The 17326-nt window shown below is 42.3% G+C and overlaps 1 long non-coding RNA gene across 2 annotated transcripts in view; it reads right to left on the reverse strand.

Moving 5' to 3' along the window:
- LOC138752728 (uncharacterized) overlaps positions 1 to 17326 on the reverse strand; it is a 48329-nt gene that overhangs the window by 20188 nt on the left and 10815 nt on the right. The window lies entirely within an intron of this gene.

A 17326-nucleotide genomic window follows, 5' to 3' on the forward strand; every position in this document is an offset into this window, starting at 1 on the left:
TACGTGTACCTTTTGTGTCGATGCTTTGAGCAGTGCAGGATTTGCATGGATGTATGCTTTATTTCCCTGATGCCATACTCACAGATCAAATTGACCTTTGCCCCTGTATCTAACTTGAAAGGAATATTTGTTCCATTTGTATGCAATTACACTGTCCATTTATCTGCTCGATGCTGTTCACTTCCTGTACCACCATGCACATGAAAAGTGTATCACTGAGAGCAGTTTCTTCTATATTGTGTAGTTTTACTTCTGTTCAATTGCGTGCGTGCGTGCGTGCGTGCGTGCGTGCGTGCGTGCGTGCGTGCGTGCGTGCGTGCGTGCGTGCGTGCGTGCGTGCGTGCGTGCGTGCGTGCGTGAGGACACCTCTGTCACAAGCTGCACTTACTGTTCTCATAGGTCAGGCACCACGTTTACCTGATAGCCAGAGACAGTGAGACATTCACCGAAGCAATGGACATTATGAAAGTCCAGTACCTGGCCCAGGTGAATGAAGCCTACACCAGGCATGTCCTAGCCATGCGACAGCAGCAACCCGGAGAGTCAGTCGATGATTACCCTCAGGTCCTGCAAGACATCAGACAGGCCTGCAGCTGCAAAGCGATAACAGCAGAAGGGAACATGGAGGAGCTGATCCGAGATGCCTGTGTAGCAGACATCAGATTGGATTATGTTCACCAGCGACTGCTAGAATAGGGTGAGCCATCGAACTCGCTAAAATTCTGGAAGTAGCCCTCTGCAATGTGGTCTCTTTCTCAACAGATAACATGGCTGCTGCACGGCGAACGCAGGCACTGCCATCTTGGGACATGATATCATAGGTCACCCCAAGCAGCATTTGTGTGGGCAGTGGAAGCTGCCGCTGCCACTTCTGATGAATGTGCCATGTGCACACCATGGGGGCTGCCATCTTGGTCGCCACCATCCTACCACACCATGAAACAGTACAGTAGATCAGACAGTGACGTTCGACCAAAGTAGCCCTCATCAGCTCACCAGGTCAATGATGAACATAGAGGTAAATGGGCACAAGATAAGCTGTCTGTTCAATAGCGGAAGTACAGAGAGCTTCATCTACCCCAACACGGTGCAGTGTTATTCCCTAGCAGTAAGACCAGTGAGTTATGGAGTCTCCATAGCCTCTTTCCCACTCGGCAGAGATCCACGGCAGCTGCATAGTGATGCTGACCGTGCACGGTGCAGAGTACAAAAACTTTAAACTCCTTGTGATGCCACAGTTCTGCATGCCTGTACTACTGGGGTTGAACTTTCACTGTCAACTTAAGAGTGTCACGATGGAATATGACAGGCGCCATCACTCCCTAATGGTCTACAACCAACAGTTTTTAAACCACCCACTCTCCCCTCCAATTATGTCCAACCTGCGATCCACCCACCACGTGCAACCTGCAAGCTCTCCACCCTCCGGATTTCCCCCCACCTCTGTTCACCAACCTCACCCCTGACTGTAAGCCAATCACCACCAAGAGCAGACAATACAGAGCTGGGGACAGGACCTTTATCAAATCAGAGGTGAGATGGCTGCTGATCAAGGGGATCATCGAACCCAGTATTAGCCCCTGGAGAACTCAGGTAATGTTGGTTAAGAGTGGTGAACAATACCAAATGGTTATTGACTACAGGTTCACACAGCTGGATGTGTATCCATCCCCCACATAGCCACCATGGTAAACCAATATCGGCTATTTCCACCATTAACTTAAAGTTGGCATTACCACCAGGTCCCTATCCTCCATAGTACACTGCATTTGAGGTGGATGGCTGCCTCTACCACTTTCTGAGGGACCCCTTTGGGGTCACTAATGGAGTCTCCATCTTCCAGAGGGAGATAGATCAAATGGTGGATGAGCACAGGCTGTTGGTCACATTCCTCTGCCTCGACAATGTCACTATCTGCGGCCACGTTCTGCAGGACCATGATGCCAACCTCCGGAAATTCCTCCAGTCAGCCAAAAGCCTTAACTTCACACACAACAAAGATAAATGTGTATTCCACACATCACGCCTGGCTATACTCAGCTACGTCAATGGAGTTATTGGCCCCGATCCTGACTGCATGCACCCCCTGTTGGAGCTCACACTTCCCCACAGCCTCAAGGCCCTGAAAAGATGCCAGGGGTTTTTCTCCTATTAAACCCAATGGGTCTCCACCTATGTGGATAAGACCTTCAACCACATCAAAGGCAATATTGCCAAGGCTGTGATGCATGCTGTGGACAAATCCATTCCGTTCCAGGTAGAGAGTGATGTGTCTGACTTTGCCCTGACCACCTCACTTAACTAGGCGGGCAGACCTGTAGCATTTTCTCCAACACCCTCCAAGGCCCTGAGATCCGGCCCAGGCCATTATTGAGGCAGCAAAGCATTATCTTGCTGGCAAACAATTTACCCTGCTGTCTGACCAACATGCAATCGGTTTCATGTTCAATAACAAGCAGTAGGGTAAAATCAAGAATGACAAGATTCTGAGGTGGAGAATCGAACTCTCTACCTATAACTATGATACCTTGGACCAGCCCAGAAAACTCAATGAACCTTTTGATGTCCTGTCCCGAGGGACTGCTCCAGTGCACAGATAAACCATTTTCAAGCCCTCCACAACAACCTCTGCCATCCATTTCGTCAAAGCCTGCAACCTCCTCCATTCGGTTGAGGACATCAGGACGATGCAGAGTGCAAAACACACTTCTACCAGCTGGGCAGGTTGTATCTCATTAAGGCCATCCACCGCTTTCAGTGCCTGAGCATGGATTTCAAGGGGCCCCTGCCTTCTTCGAACCACAACATTACTTCCTCAACATCATTGATGAGTACTCATGTTTCCCCTTTGCCATTCCCTGCCCGAACATGACAACTGCCACAGTCATTAAAGCCTTGCACAACATATTCACCCTTTTAGGATACCACTGCTATATTCATAGTGGCTGGGGATGATGAGTGATGAGCTTCACCAATATCTGCTGGCCAGAGGTATCACCATGAACAGGACTCACAGCTACAACCTCCAAGGGAATGGCAAGATGGAAAGGGAGAATGCCACCATCTGGAAGGCCATCCTCCTAGCCCTGAGATCAAAATGCCTGCCTATCTCCCACTGGCAAGAAGTCCTCCCTGAAGCACTCCATGCAATTAGATCATTCCTGTACACCGCCACCCATGCCACCCCACATGATAGGTTGTTTCCCTTCCCCAGGAAGTTCACGTTAGGGGCTACGCTGCCATCCTGGTTGACATCCCCAGGCCAGTCCTGCTTCGGAAGCATGTGAGAAACCATAAAACTGACCCACTGGTTGAGAGGGGCCATCTCCTCTACGCCAACCCCTTATATGCCTATGTGGCATCTCTGGATGGGCATGAGGACACTCTGTCCATCTGGGACCTGGCGTGTGTGGGAGACACTGGTACTCTGGCCAATCAACCACCCTACAACACATCATGTCACCCTATCCAAGCCCCTCTTAGTTAAGTTGCCAGATAAGACCACCAGACAGACTGAATTTGTGATGGGCATGGAACCCACTTCACCCCGCTGGACTCTTTTTAAAAGAGGGGGTGAATATGGTGGAACCACTGTTAATACTGTTTATATGTGTATGGCTGCCCCATCCCTTGCTGAATGTACCTGTGGCTCCTCCCCCTTGATTCCCCTAATTAGAGCCGATCAGTCAGGAAACCTAGTCTTATTGATAAAGCATCAGGTTTTAAGTCTGTTTAAAAAAAAAAGTATCAAAGCTCTCTTCCTGCAGTTGTATGTGCAACACATTCCTTGTTAAATTTCCTCTGGTCTTCTGCCTCAGCAAAAACAAATGTGTTGAAGACTTCTAGAGCTTGAGGTCCTGCCATGGTTAGTAGCATTACAATCTTTCATGTATCCGGTTGGCTATCAATTCCAATCACTTCTAGATAAAGCATAAACAGCCTTCACTTATGGTCGATATTTCCAGTCCAATTTACAGCATTAGGAGTTTTTAAACCCTCCATATTTTCTCTGCTGATATCATCTGTTACTCACTATGCACACTGTTTTGTTTTCTTTTTCTTCTTTCACTCCTGTGCGCAGCAGAACTTGACTGTTTCTTCTACTCTTGGCTGTTTCTTCCACTTCTGGTACCATGTGATGCTTATTTTATTACAATAAAGAAACTTGGTTTCTTTTTTAAACAACTAGATTTTAACTAAGCAAACAGCACTAAGGATAGAACATACACATGCAAACCTCATGGGAAGGCATCCATCTTGAATCTACTAAAGATGCAGCAACCACCACAAGATGCCACATTCCTCAGATGCTACACACTCTGTCTCTGAATCCGCCTGGAGATAACACTCTATCACGACACAATAATGACACCAAGAATAACATTCAGTTCATCAAGAACTGGCTCATATATTTAAAAGAAAATGATGGGTGGCAGCAAATTGTTGATGATGATGGGGCAGAATAAAAAGGTTGAATGTCACCTTAAAAAAAAGCTGGGAAAAGGTTAAAATTAGTACAATAAACAGATGCTTTATCCATGCTTAAAGTGAAAACCCTCACATTTCTGACACCCTCTTCAGTGTATCATTTGAAGAATCTGTTGTGGTTATATTTGCTAAATGAACCTAGAACTAGAGGACATAGCCTTGAGGGGAGTAGATTTAGGATAGAGATGAGGAGGAACTATTTTTGCCAGAGGGTAGTGAATCTGAATTTTTTTGCCCAAGTAAGCAGTAGAGGCTTCCTTTTCAAATATACTTCAGACAAAGTCAGATGTTTGTATTGCAAGGGAATCAAGAGTTATGAGGAAAAGACAGATAGGTGGGGCTGGTTCACGACCACATCATCCATGACAGAGCAGGTTTGATGGGCCAGATGGCCTAGACCTGCTCTTATTTTGTGTGTTCTTATTTTCTAAATGACATATAAGCTCTGAAATTCTCAGCAGAACAAGCCCTGCCTGTGAAAAACCTTGGAAGAACTTTGACTCATGATGAAATTCTGGTGGAAACTTTCCCATCTGTTAAAGCAGACTCTTTTGTCATTGCCTGTTCTATCCTTTGTTTTAAATCTTGCACTATGGTAACTAACTATCTATCTATATATTATGTTTATTATCTTTTAAATTTAACATAATGTCCACTGCTGCAGTTGTTTTCCTTTACGATGAACCTGTTTGGCTGCAGCAAATAAGCATTTCCGTGTGTACATACATTGCACAATGTATATGACGACAAATTAATTATCATTATCTGTTCTTCATTATTTAACAACTGGATGGTGCTTCTGTCCAGAATCCATCAGAACATTTGCAGGAGCTCTACATATGCTGAAAGGCTAGAAAAACTGGACTTGTATCCGATGGAGTTTAGAAGGATGAGGGGGGACATGATTGAGGTATACAAAATTATCAGGGGGATAGACAGGGTGAAGTCGGATTACTTGTTCACAATGATGGGGGAGACGAGGACTAGAGGGCATAGTTTAAGAATACAGGGTAGGCCCTTTAGGACGGAGATGAGAAAACATTTTTTTACCCAGAGAAGTGTGAATCTGTGGAATGCTCTGCCACAGAGGGTGGTAGAGGCAGATTCGCTGATTATGTTCAAAAGAGAGTTAGATAAGACTCTAGTGGACAAAGGAGTTAAGGGTTATGGGGATAAGGCTGGAAAGGGGTACTGATGGTAGTGATCAGCCATGATCTGTAAAATGGCGGTGCTGGCTTGACGGGCCGAAGGGCCTACTCCAGCTCCTATTGTCTATTGAGTAACTTTTTCCACTGAGTAAATACCCAGGAAAGAAACATGCAACAATGCCACCATACTGCAAGGCCGAGTCACATCAAACATTGGCATAAATGCCAAATTATCAGTTATAACAAAAGCAGTGTGACCATTTTATCACTGTGGTCAATGACACTTCAGCATACCGGGATCAACATTTACAAGAAACTAATCTGAACAAGGTACTAAATTACCATGATTGCAAGTATACATGAAAATAGTACATTTTATGGCAAAGATTTAAACTCTTTGCAAAACCTTTCATCACAAGTCAGAATTGCTCAGAAATATCATCTCTTGCCTTGAGGAGTGTGGCTCTAACCAAATTGAAGAAAGTTGACTTTTGTAGCGGGGGGGGGGAGGGTCAGCAGAAATTAACCATTTGATTGTCATCCTCTTCAGGAAGAGAGAAAAGTGTTACTGATCATTTACAGTATGGTGGCAAATGCATGATGGGGTATATCTGGGCAGATTTGTTTGGTGAGTGATGAAGGTGTGATACATGGAGAGTGACGGTGCATTTGGTTGTGGGCGAAGGTTTCATTTGTTCATTTGTCCTTGAAACTTTTCTGGCACTGTACCTATGCTCTGAGAAAATGCTCTGGACAATAATCTTCTTTAGCAACCTTTCTTCAATGCCATATTACTGCTCTAGAAAGCTCCCCAGGCTTCTAAGCATTGAAAAGCTCTTGACCAGGTCAGATAATATACCTGGCCATTTCCTTAAAACCAAATGGATGGAGCCTTTGCTGACATTTTTAACCTCTCACTACAATGGTTGGAGATCCCATCCATTTTAAAAGAAGTTCCATTATTCTAGTGGTCAAGAAAAGCAAGGTAACATGCCTTAATTACAATCAGGTCATGGCAATGACATCCAGCAAAATAAATTGTTTTGCGAGGTTGGTTATGGACAAATCAATTCCTATCTTAGGAAGGACCTGAAGCCATTTCGGTTTGCTTATCACCACAACAGATCAACGGCAGATACCATCTCACTGGCCCTCCATACTGCATTAGGTCATATAGACCACAGAAACACCTATACCAGGTTGTTGTTTATTGACCATAACATGGCATTTAACATGATCATGCCAGCAGAAGGTACGACCAAGCTAATGGATCTTGAACTCTGCATGTCCTTCTGCTACAGGATCCTCGACTTCCTCATTTGCAGAGTCTCCAATCAGTGGGGATGGACAACAAAGGAACACCCAAGGTTGCATGTTTAGTACTCCACTCTGTACATGCATAACTGAACAATCAAGTTCAGTCCAACTCAATCTACAAATCCCTGAAAACATCACTGTTATTGGGTGAATCAGAATAGAGAATGGATATCGAGAATCTAGTTGGGTGGTGCCAGAACAACAATCTTGCTCTCAACATCACCAAGACCAAGGGACTGATTATTTATTTTGGAAAAGAGAGTCTGAGGGACCATACACCTGTCCATATTGATGAGGGAGATGGGGAGAAGGTCAGAATCTTCAAGTTCTTGGGAATTCACATTTTAGAAGATCCTTCCTGGAGCCAACACATCAAGCCAAACATGAAGAAGGCACATCAATGCCTCAACTTTTTAAGGAGCCAAAGGCATGTCGTCAGATACACACAGGTGCACTCTGTAAAGTATACTGGCCAGTTGCATCACAGCCTGGTTTGGAAATTGAAGTGCTCAGGATTGCAGAAGGCTGCAGAACATTGTAACCATAGCCACATCCATGACAAGCTCTGATTTCCCATCCATTGCAGACATTTATGTGAGGCACTGCTTCAAGAAGACAACGAAATGAACTGACTCAGTATATAAAAGTAAAAGACAAAAATTTTTTGTTTATTTTTATTAAGTGACGACATTGTTTAACAGGTTTAATGTATCTTATAGATTGAACTTTGAATAAATGGGAAAGGGGGAGAGGGAGGGAGGGAAGGGAGGGGGAAAAAGGGGAGAAAATGACACTATATATTCAAGAGAAAAATGTCTGTATGTATTTCAGTCAGTATGGTTTATAGTGTGAAAAGTTAAAAAAATATAAAAAAAAGAAGACAGCCAATATCCTAAAAGGACTCCCATCACCCTAGTCACAATCTGTTATCATTGCTACCTTTGGGGAGTAGCTGCAGAAGCCTGGAAACCACCAGTTAAAACAATTCTGGAGAAACTCAGCAGGTCCAATACAGTTCCATCATCTATCAGACTCTTGAACCTTCCCTTGTTACACTGAACAGGGACTGCTCCAACAGCATAAAAACAATGTCTGCACTATTGCAAGTTACTTTTTTGCACGAGGATTATTGTGAATACTTATTATCTATATACAGTATCTTATGTATTTATTGCCTCTTTTGATATAATTAAGTTTACCATTATAGAATTTTACAAGCATCTGTTCAGCTGTCGCAAGTAAGAAATTCAGTACGTGTACAATGAATATGAACTCATTATCATTATTGTGCACCACCTGATAGATTTTTTTTAAACTGAGTCAGTAAAGATTTGTGACCACTTGTCCATTCCTCAAAAACCTTTCATTATCCAACTCTTTTAAGGTACAGATATAACTTTAATCATACCAGGTTTTCGTACACGGGTACTGATGATTCTGGGAACCATCCCTGTGGATGGGAAAACTGCATGATTAGTGCTGTTCAAATGCTACAATCATTTCATTAAAGTGCAAGCAAAATGTTCAGCTTAGTGATATTGCAGTATGTTGGGGGGTCCCTCAAACATTACGGATTTTGTGCATATTTTCCATATTGATGGGGGAGATGAATTTCTAACAATTGTTCTTAAAGCAAGGGTTCACTCCCAATATGTCATGGTCTTTGCAGCAAATGACATTTCAGTACTGCTGTGATGACTGAACAGGGTAGTTTGACATTCAAATGAATCTGTCAGGAGTGAGAACCTGCTGCCTCCATCACCGCTCAGATCCCAATGACATTGATTTGTGAGCATAATACCTGATTACAGGATGTGTGACAGATAAATTTTATCAAAATTAAAGCACAATTAAACATTTCATCTTCTTAATTACTGGCTGCGGATTCAGCCTGATGACCATGTGCTGTAAGAAATCAGTGACCATTACACACTTTAATGGGACACAGCTGTCTTACAGCTCTGCAATATTTGCACTGTGCAACAGATCTATAATTTATGATAAAAAGGAAAATTATGCTTCTGTTTCTTTTGCCAAAATAGATTTAGGATCCATATACCATGATAAACTTCAGAATCATTTTGTACTCATTTTCTGTTTCATGGTATGCAATTGGGCTTGTGAAAATTTGAACCCATTACTGCAAAAATGTTATTTGAATAAAAAGCTACACTACCAGGAGAGCTTCAAATTAAATAAAATTTGGTCTTGAAGCTGACTCAAGTTGTTAAGACTATGTAGCTGGCATATTGATATACATCCTACCGTGGAAATACATTGGGCAAGACTTGAGAAAGAAAATTTCAAATGAGTAATCTGAAGAGACCATTGCAAATTTTCCTTAAACTTTATATGAAGAATAAAATATTAGGACCATATGTCATTTCACTATTACCTTTTTGGCACTCAACACTGCTGACACATCAAGGAAGTGATAGCTAGAAGCAATCCACTGTCCACTATCTGAATAGCTCTGCAATTTCTGAAAAATGTCTGCACCTTGGCAGCTGGGGCTTTTGTCAGAAAGAAGTCGGAGTTCTATGCATGTAAATAGGAATCATTAATGTTATTTTCACCCCATTTACTGCTTGGTTACGACTTCCAAATCCCATCCATCAATCATTAATGGTTTAAGTCAGGAAGCAGCCATTTTGGGAAAATACAAATACTCCTTGCTTTTCAGGTGCACACCTTAAAACATGCAAACCAATTGGCTGGAGTTTTAGTGAACCTTTTCAATTGCTCACTATGACAGTCAGAGGTCCCCACCTTCTTCAAAAGGACATCTGTTTTGCGGTGTCCAAGAAGAGCAGGGTGACCTGCTTCCATGACCATGATCTAGTGGCACTGATGTCTACCATGATGCTTCAAGTGGTTGGTTATGGAGCAACTCAACGCCTATCTCAGGAAGGACCTGTACCCATTTCAGTTCACCTATCGTCACAACCGGTCAAAGGCAGATGGCATCTCACTGACCCTCCATTCTGCATCAGGCTGTTGTTCATTGACTACAGCTTAGCATTCAACACCATCATACTAGCAAAACTCATAACTAATCTGAAGGATCTGGGACTCTCTTCATCTCTCTACAAATGGACCTTCATCTTCTCATCTACAGACTCCAGTCACTGCAGATCAGCAACAGCTCCTTCTCCTCTCTAACCAATAACACTGGGGACCCCAAGGCTGTGGGCTTAGTCCTCCACTTGGTTCCTTGTACACTCATTGCTATATAGCCAAGTTCAGCTTCAACTCCAAGAGATGACACTGCTGATGTTGTCTGAATAATTTGAAATGATACATCAGAATATGGAATGGAGGTAGAGAATCTGGCTGGGTAGTACCAGAACAACAATCTTGCTCTCAATGCTATGAAGATCATATTTCAGATGTAATGGATAAATATTGGGAGAATTTGGTAAGATTAGTGGGTTACATACATACACACATTTTAAAATAGATCTTATTTAAAATACTGAAGAATTCATATTCAGTAACATTGCAGGATCTTTGGAGACTTTTATGCACATTTCACAAGTAGATGCTAATTGACATAATGTCATGAAATGGATATCCATTGTTTGGAGGAGACAAACTGGCTGTTAAAAAGTACCTACAGTGTGCTCACAGAAAAGTCATTCCTGGGTTTTGTTTATCTAAGACAACAGCTTGACCAAGAGAGAACTCCTGTTGTTTGTTGAAGAAGGTGGGGTTTTTTGCAAGTGAGAAACTCACATGGACTTCCTGGCAGTCTCAGTTGGAGAGAGAGAGAGAGACAGACAGACAGACAGACAAGTTAACAAACCCTTTCAGCTAGTGTGTGTGACACTAAAGGAGCTGAACAATGCAAGCCAGGAAGAGCTGGTTGGAAACAGAAAGTTCCAGAGCAGTGGATGGCTGGAAGTGCTATCTGTCTGATGTTTCTCTTGGAATAAGTGAAACAGAAAGGAACTCTGTTGTAGCCTGAAGAAAGAGGTTACCGTCTGGAAAACCCTGATGGGACAAGTTTCATCAGCGAGACATTGAGGTGACTAATGGTGGTACCTCAGTTGTGGAAATCCTGGAACAAAAAAATCTCTCTGCAAACCCTACAAGAACCTTCCTGAGCGGTAAACATTTACCTCTCGAGCACCAAAGCCTGGTGAACTTTATACATGTTAAATTCTGTGCACAGTATAAGAATTGCCTGTATCCAGAGAACTTGGAAGAAGTGAGATTGAACTGTGAACCAAAGAACTTTTCTTAAATTTACACACACATTACATACACGTGTAATGTGTTAATTTGGGTTAGTTAAGTATAGAAATAAGTTAAAGTTTGATTCTGTTTTCATGTTTAAAGTTGATTAAAAAAAACTTTTGTTTTAAAAACTACTTGTCTTGGTGAATGTTTATTGCTGCTGGGTTTTGGGGTCCTTTGGGCTCGTAACCTTTCTTGGGATCAGCACACAAAGGCCTCTACTTCCTAAAGAATCTGAGGATATTTGGCATGTCATTGATACTCTATCAAACTTCCACAGATGCTCTGTGGAAAGTATCTTGACTGGCTGCATCACAGCATTTCTTTAGGAATTCGACTGCCAGAATGCAGGAGGTAGTAAACATAGCTAGGTCCATCACTGGTTTGGATCTCTCATCCATGATCCACATGAGGTGCAGCCTCAAGGCAACAGCCAACACTATAAAGGAGATCTTTTATACTCTCTTCTCACTGCTACCTTCAGGCAAAAGGTACAGAAGCCTGAAAACCAGCACCTCTATGGTCAAGCACAGTTTCTTTCCAACAACTATTTGATTTTTCAGCCTCCTCTTGGTACACTAATCATCAACTGCTTCGGCATCATGAATATATTGTTTGCATTGTTTAACATCTTTTTTTTTGCACAAGGATTAGTTATGTGTACTTTATGTATGTATTGTTTCTTTCAATTTAATTCAATTAGTTTGTTATTATAGTTTCTCTTTACAAGTATTTCACATGTTCCTGTTTGGCTGTAGCAAGTAAGGATTTGGAGCTTCTATACATTGTGCAATGTGTATTAATGATAAACTCAGCAGAAAATATCTTTCTGGAGAAAATGGGAAAGGCAGAAACATTAAGTTACAAGTGCAACATGCTTTATTTGGTCTTTATCTGAAATACAAACAGAATTCTAAAAAATGCTCATTATCTGAAATTATTGAAGTCAATGCAGACTCCAGAGACTTTAATGTGCATAATGAAAAAACTGAGATGCTGTTCCTCAAGCTAACATCAAGCTTCATTGGAACCACATGAGAAGTTAATGACAGATAAATGTGAAAAGGAACAGCAGCAGAATTAAAGAGCCAAGAAACCATGTCCATGGTTTCACAAAGAATTCACCCAATTAATTCATTGTGAGATAATGATTATGCTTCTCCATTTCCACCCCCTTTATTCTGATTTTGTGTTGCTAAGACACTGCCTTACGTTTTGAGCAATATTTTTTTTAAATTTTTTACGTAATGTTGTAAGATGGTTATAATAGGAATGTTTGCTCCATGATGCTGCAGCGAACACTGAATATCAGGACTTGTTCATGACAATAAATTCTGATCCTATTTACTTGTGCAACTACCACAATCTTTTGTCTTCACTATCACCCCTTTATTATTTAATTTCCTGCTCTCCTACTCTTCTGTAGACCTTCCTGGTGGGGGGCGAGGGGTGAGGGGTTCCGGACGGTGTGTAGGTTGGTGGGGGGGGGGGGGTACCCTAGTAAATCTCCTCTGCACTTTTTGTTTAAAATGTTATTGATATTGTTCCTGTAGTTAGGTGACCAAAACTGCACACAATGCTCCAAATTTGACTTCACCAATGTCTTATACAACTTTATCATAACATCCCAGCTCCTATACTCAATACTTTGATTTATGAAGGCCAATATATCAAAAGTTCTCTTGACAACCCTATCCACCTGTGACACCACTTTCAGGGAATTATGTGTCTATATTCTCTGGTCCTTCTGTTCTCCCACACACCTCAGTGCCCTACCAATCACCTAGTATGTCCTTTCCTGGTTTATCCTTCCAAAATGTAACACCTCACACTTGTCTGTATTTTCTTCTTTTTTTCTTCTTCTTTGGCTTGGCTTCGCGGATAAAGATTTATTGAGGGGTATGTCCACGTCTGCTGCAGGCTTGTTGGTGACTGACAAGTCTGATGCGGGACAGGCAGGCACGGTTGCAGCAGTTGCAAGGGAAAATTGGTTGGTTGGGGTTGGGTGTTGGGTTTTTCCTCCTTTGTCTTTTGTCAATGAGGTGGGCTCTGCAGTCTTCTTCAAAGGAGGTTGCGGCCCACTGAACTGTGAGGCGCCAAGATGCACGGTTGGAGGCGATATCAGCCCACTGGCGGTGGTCAATGTGGCAGGCACCAAGAGATTTCTTTAAGCAGTCCTTGTACCTCTTCTTTGTGCACCTCTGTCTCGGTGGCCAGTGGAGAGTTCGCCATATAACACGATCTTGGGAAGGCGATGACCCTCCATTCTGGAGACGTGACCCACCCAGCGCAGTTGGGTCTTCAGCAGCGTGGATTCGATGCTTGCGGATTCTGCCAGCTCGAGTACTTCGATGTTGGTGATGAAGTCATTCCAATGAATGTTGAGGATGGAGTGGAGACAGCGCTGATGGAAGCATTCTAGGAGCCGTAGGTGATGCCGGTAGAGGACCCATGAATCAGAGCTGAACAGGACCGTGGGTATGACAACGGCTCTGTACACGCTGATCTTTGTGTGTTTCTTCAGGTGATTGTTTTTCTAGACTCTTTTGTGTAGTCTTCCAAAGGCGCTATTTGCCTTGGCGAGTCTGTTGTCCATCTCTTTGTCGATCCTTGCATCAGATGAAATGGTGCAGTCGAGGTAGGTAAACTGGTTGACCGTTTTGAGTTCTGTGTGCCCGATGGAGATGTGGGGGGGGGGGGCTGGTAGTCATGGTGGGGAGCTGGCTGATGGAGGACCTCAGTTTTCTTCAGGCTGACTTCCAGGCCAAACATTTTGGCAGTTTCCGCAAAACAGGACGTCATGCGCTGGAGAGCTGGCTCTGAATGGGCCGTTGTCAATGGAGAAGGGTTCGGAGAGCTCATTTCTGTAACTGACCTGACCTTGTTGGTTTTCGTGCAGTTATATAACCATGTTGAGGAACTTGGGGGGGCATCCGAGGCGCTTTAGTATTTGCCAACTAAAGCGGGATCGTCTGCAAAGACTAATATCTAGTGTCGCCAAAAATGTCCTCCCAGAATCACAGTGTGGCTTTCGCGCAAACAGAGGAACTACTGACATGGTCTTTGCCCTTAGACAGCTCCAAGAAAAGTGCAGAGAACAAAACAAAGGACTCTACATCACCTTTGTTGACCTCACCAAAGCCTTTGACACCGTGAGCAGGAAAGGGCTTTGGCAAATACTAAAGCGCCTCGGATGCCCCCCCAAGTTCCTCAACATGGTTATATAACTGCACGAAAACCAACAAGGTCAGGTCAGTTACAGAAATGAGCTCTCCGAACCCTTCTCCATTGACAACGGCGTGAAGCAAGGCTGCGTCCTCGCACCAACCCTCTTTACTATCTTCTTCAGCATGATGCTGAAACAAACCATGAAAGACCTCAACAGTGAAGACACTGTTTATATCCGGTACCGCACGGATGGCAGTCTCTTCAATCTGAGGCGCCTGCAAGCTCACACCAAGACACAAGAGCAACTTGTCCATGAATTACTCTTTGCAGACGATGCCGCTTTAGTTATCTGTATTAAATTCCATCTATCAGCTCCTATTGATGTCCCTCTGTAATCTTTGGCAGTCCTTCAAACTATCCACAACGCCACCAGTCTTCGCGTCATCCATAAACCTACTAACCCAGCCTTCCACTTCCTCATTCAGGTCATTTATAAAAATCACTGAGAAGAAGGGTTCCCAGAACAGATTATTGTGGAACACCACTGATCACCAATCTCCATGCTAGGCCTCCTTGGATTCCATGCCTCCTTATATTCTGATTGGGTTTTGCACGGGTAACCTTATCAAATGCTTTACTGAAATCAATTGACACTATATCCACTAGTCCCTCTTCATCAATGTGCTTAGTTTCATCCTCAAAGAATTCAATTAGGCTGTGAAACACAACCTTCCCTTGACAAAGCCACGCTGACTATCCCTAATCAGATTATGACTCTCCAAATGCTTGTAAATCCTGTTTCTCAGGATCTTGTCCAACAGCTTGCCACCACTAAAGCAAGATATAATATACACCCAATAGGAGTATTTTTCTATTTTTGACTTCAGTCCACACTGACTCAGTGGACAAAATCTTCACTGCTTCTCCTTTTCTGCAGCTGTGATAGTATCCCTGATCAGCAATGCCACTCCCCCTCTCTATTGTTATTGAAACATCTAATGCACAGCATGTTCAGCAGCCATTCCTGCCCTCCAGACAGCCACAATATTATAGTTTCATTTATTGTCCTATGCCATCCAACTTACTGCATTAATGCTCCATCCACTGACTCTCCAGTCTTACTAGACATAGCATCTATCATTTAACCATCTGCTCCATCATTTGACCTAACACTCTGCTTCCTATCCCACTGGCTTCATCAAACCTGCCCACCAGGATAGTCCCTCTCCAGTTCAGGTACAACCTGCCCTTTTAATATAGGTCATATATTCCCCAGAGGAGATCCCAATGTTCCACAAACCTGAATGCCTGCTCCCTACACCAACTCCTCAGCCATGCATTCACCTGCTGTAATTTGCTATTCTTGTCCTCATTAGTGTGTGGCACAAGCAACAATCCATAGATTATTCCCCTTGAGGTCCTGCTCTGTATCTTCCTTCTTAACTCCCTATATTCACCTATCAGGACCCATCATTTTTCCTTTTTGTTTCCTTTTTAAAATATTTTTTATTGAGTTTAACATACAAATCCTATATAGAAATCATCTAATATAACAAACAACAGGTTATATCATATGCATATCACAAATTAAATATAAATGTAAATCAAAAACCTATCCATAATTGTCTGTTTAACAATATTTCTTTAAAACATCGAATTCTATCAATATGGTAATTAACAATCTCTTTATCTTAATATAATCCAATATAGTGTGACAGAGTATATAGATATATATATATAGATATGTTTTTGGGAGATAAATTGGGAAATGTTTGTTAGAGTAGGTTGCATACAAACACTTTAAAACTGATTTTTTTAAAAATACTGGAGCTCTGCCCCATGGTAGACGTATTGGCTCCAGAGCTTTTGCAAGAGACTTTGAAGAGTGCTCAAGAGACTTCACTAATGGATTGTTGTTTGCAAAATGTAATAGATAAAAGAGCTTGCCGGAGCCGCTGCTGTCTGGACGAGAACTTGCTGTTCTGAGAGGGTCATGTAATTTTGCAAGCAAAGAGTGTCAAACAGGCTTACTCTCAGGGAGAGGGAGAGGGAAATCACTTGTACAGTGTTACCACCAGTAGGCAACAGCTGTGTCTGGAACAGGACAAGCTGGCAAGCTTTTGAAGATGGCCTGGGCAAAGCCCTTGTGGTTCATTCAAGAGGAGAGGACTGGCTGTCTATGTTTCACTTGGAATAAGGGAAACAAAAAGGAACTCTGTGGTGACCTGAAAGAAAAAGGTCATCATCTGGAAAACCCTGAAGAGGCAAGTTTTGACAGCAAGACACTGAAGTGGCTGATTAAAAAGGAACACCAAATATCTCTCTGAAAACCAACAAGAACCTTCCTGAGCAGTAACCATTTACCTTTCAAGCACCAAAGCCTGGTGAACATGATAAATGTTAAATTCTGTGCATAGTATAAGAATTGCTTGCAACCAGTGAACTTGGAGGAATGAGAAGTGAGATTGGACTGTGAACCAAATAACTTTTCTGAACTTACACACACATTGCATACATGTGTGCTTAGAATTAGAAGGGGTTTAAGTTAGGTTAAGTAAGTCAATAGAGATGTTAAAGTGTGATTCTATTTTCATGTTTAAAGATAATTAAAAGCAACTTTTGTTTAAGTAACCATTTGTCTTGATGAATATTGCTGCTGGGTTTTGGGGTTCTCTGGGCTTGTAACAATAGTACTGCATAGAAAATAAATAAGACTAAATTAAACAATCCCTTTATCTAAACAAAGAGTAAATTCTGTCTTAATTAATGATATGATCCATGACAACCATATTTAAACTCATATTCAACCAGTTACTCTAAAAGAAAGAAAAAATAAAAGAAAACAAAAAAAATCCCTAAAACTAATCTAACTCCTCCCTCTAATCAAGGTTAACGTAAAAATTGTGAAAATATGGATTGAATAGTGACCTCCAGACACTAGACAGAAAATCTCCAGAGTATCCAAA

Source organism: Narcine bancroftii, chromosome 2, assembly GCF_036971445.1.
Source record: "Narcine bancroftii isolate sNarBan1 chromosome 2, sNarBan1.hap1, whole genome shotgun sequence".
Lineage (NCBI taxonomy): Eukaryota > Metazoa > Chordata > Chondrichthyes > Torpediniformes > Narcinidae > Narcine > Narcine bancroftii.